Source organism: Corvus brachyrhynchos, unplaced genomic scaffold (assembly GCF_000691975.1).
Source record: "Corvus brachyrhynchos isolate BGI_N302 unplaced genomic scaffold, ASM69197v1 scaffold409, whole genome shotgun sequence".
Lineage (NCBI taxonomy): Eukaryota > Metazoa > Chordata > Aves > Passeriformes > Corvidae > Corvus > Corvus brachyrhynchos.
Window position 1 is genome coordinate 1,180,976 of NW_008246059.1, and position 3,101 is coordinate 1,184,076.

The 3,101-nt window shown below is 38.6% G+C and overlaps 1 long non-coding RNA gene across 1 annotated transcript in view; it reads left to right on the top strand.

The window, feature by feature from the left end:
* Nucleotides 1-2,766, top strand: part of LOC108449616 — a 5,664-nt gene extending 2,898 nt beyond the window's left edge. The window contains exon 4 of the long non-coding RNA XR_001865845.1: nt 512-2,766. This is a non-coding gene — a long non-coding RNA (uncharacterized LOC108449616). The remainder of the gene's footprint in view (nt 1-511) is intronic.
* Nucleotides 2,767-3,101: the final 335 nt, after the last annotated feature.

Sequence of the window (3,101 nt, forward strand, 5' to 3'; positions counted from 1 at the left end):
TTCCTTCCTTCCTTCCTTCCTTCCTTCCTTCCTTCCTTCCTTCCTTCCTTCCTTCCTTCCTTCCTTCCTTCCTTCCTTCCTTCCTTCCTTCCTTCCTTCCGAATTCTTTCCTTCCTTCTTTCCAAATTCCTTCATTCCGAATTCCTTCCTTCCTTCCTTCCGAATTCCTTCCTTCCAAATTCCTTCCTTCCAAATTCCTTCCTTCCTTCTGAATTCCTTCCTTCCTTCCTCCCCTTTCTCCTTTCCCCTTTCCCCTTTCCCCTTCCCCTTCCTCCCTCCCGTCCTTCCCTCCATCTCCCTAATACATCTTTGCCACTTTTAAAAAATACCTCAACCTTTCTGCTTCTTATCAAGCTGAACATTTTTTGTGAGTTGGACAATGTTATGATGTGAGATACATTTTGTTATTTTCTTTTCTCCCACCAGACGTTTCATTTCTCATGCTGCCGTTCTGTGATGATTATATGCTCAGTCTGTGCATGACTTTGCATGTGCTTACACATTTTTACAGCTCCCCCTTGCCTGTAAACCAGTGCCTGCTGAGTGCTGCATCCCCTTTTGCCTGCCTGCCCTGAGTGCCTGTAGAACTGTGTCCAAACTGCTGGAAGGAGCAGTGCTGCAAGAGGAACAGGGGAGGGCAAAACCAGTCAGTAGGTGAGAATCAGCCAGTGCAACAATCAAGGAAACAGTTTTTGTAAATCATGTAGTTACTTCTTTCAGTATTTTTTCAAAAAAAAGCAGACACCATAGTAGCAGAATGGACAAATTTGTAGATAAAATCTGTATCAGTTCCATGTACAGAATAATTCCCTGAGGTGGTAGGGATTTCCTTCATCTCACAGTGAATTATTGTATAATAGCCAATTACATACAATTGTACACTGTATAATATTTTATCAACTGTCAGACAAGAGCCTTAAAGCTTTACTCTCAATGAAAGATTATAAAGTTCTGGGCAAAGTGGGGAAAAATTAGCATGTGATTTAAAAGCATTTAGAAATCAGATGTTGAGGACTCACAGCATAGTTGGACAAAGAAACAAAACCTGCAACTACAATGGGCTATCATAAGCATTCTGTGTTATCATTTAAAGTGAGATAATTTAAGGAAGTATCTGAGAAAGATTATTCCTTCCAGATCGTAGCCATAGAAGGATGCCAGGACAACTGGGGAAATTTTGTATTCAATGAGGTTTGGAAAAACAAAGAAACAAACAAGACCCTTTCTCTATTTTGTGAACATTTCATTAACAAGTAATTGTGAACACTGGGGGTTTCTGCAGATTTTTTTAGCAATGTAGATTTTGGCCATCCTTAATAGTTCCACTAACATGTTTATTTGTTCATTGCTCATGGTTCTGCTACGATGAAAGAACTTGATCTTTTGGCATCCCGTAATATTTTTGCTTTGATCCTGTAACCAAATGATGCTAGCCACAAAACTCTTTTAATTTTGTCATTATTTCACATGGTATACTTATTATTCATTTTGGTTTTGGCACACACAGCATGGAAACTTAACCCACATAACCAGTAATGTCTTTGCAATAATGTCAAGCAATATTTGGCACTTATTTCACTGTATGTTTTAGGAAGGTGTTTGACACTGACCTGATTTCAAATGGGAACAATTGTGAGTTTATGAAACCAAGCATGGAAATATAAACTAAACAGCCAGTCATCTCTGGCAGGAACACAGCAATTATACTCCTCCAATAATATTTAGTTTCAACTGGGAATCAATACACAACAAGTAAGGGGTGAATAGGAGGCCAAATAATTCCTACTAAAGAGGCTAAGAAGGTGGCTAGGCAAGACTTTGTTTTGACCTTTATATTTTGTCTTAATTCTGTTTCATGTTAGAGTACTTAACTGGATTTTACAGTATCCTTGAAGTCATTCAGCCTGCTGTAGAATAATTAAAAGAATGTTGATTGATGTGTGTTGCTGTACTGGAAGCCACTGATACAGTTTGCAACATCAAGAGTGTTGCAAAGGGAGTTATACACAAAACTTGAGTTTTATATCACACCGAATTTTTAAAATCAATTTTTGATCTTGCTAAATGAAGAAAAGAGAAATTATTCCAAAACACAGGCATCCTATAAGTACAGGTGAGTCTTATACATAGGGTAGGAAAACAGTACATTGCTTATGGAAAGAATAGTTGCTACTACCTGACTGAGGGCACAATCTAGAAAAAAAAATAATGAAGTAATATGTAGAGGGATTCCTTGTGGAACAGGGGCATATGATACCCCAGGACAGTCTGGCCAACCCAGGGTTGCTGAGGAAGAACCCCTGAACTGGCCTCAGGCTTCAGGCAGGCCTGGAAGACACCTGGCAGCAGGCAGCCTTGAAAATCCTTGGCAAAGTTATACACTGTTCGGCTCCCCCGCTGCTTAGAGGCTGCCTCATGGGAATAGAGCGTGAATGTTTGCAAAGTAGATATAAGTTTGTGAAAGTAAACAATAAAGTGGAGAACAATGCTCAAATCGTATCGGTGTTCGTGTTGGTACTCTAGCCGGCTCCCCTGCACTCGGGACCACTCCCCCTGCAAAAGTAATATAATATCAGTCTTGATAGGAGATCTGTAATGGTTAATATTATTGATGTAAGAGTTAGGAATTTTTGGGACAGAATCAGTTAAAGGTATTTGGTAAGGAGCAATGATAGTTTACGGGTTTTAGTCTGGTTAGATTGGATTTAAAATCTCAAATCCTTATTTCATTTTAGGACTAGTTTACATGTCTTCATCAATTTTAAGAGCCAGGTAATATTATCCATTTTTTATAACTTAAACATAGAACTGAAAAGATTGATAATATCAGCATCAACTAGGTGATGGGTTTTGAGTCATTAGTGTGGTGGTAGATGATGGTATTGTTGTTATTGTTATCATCCTCATCATCCTTGCCATCATCCTCATCATTTCAGATTTTCACAAGATCTCTGACCAAACTTGTTTAATCTGGATTTAGGTGATAATACTTTCTGCCAGCTCCTAGTGATTAAGCATAGTGGGAATAAGTACATAAACTACATCTCAGTCACATTTTCCCATGGATACTTGAAGTTTTATTTCACATAAGATAGTCCCAA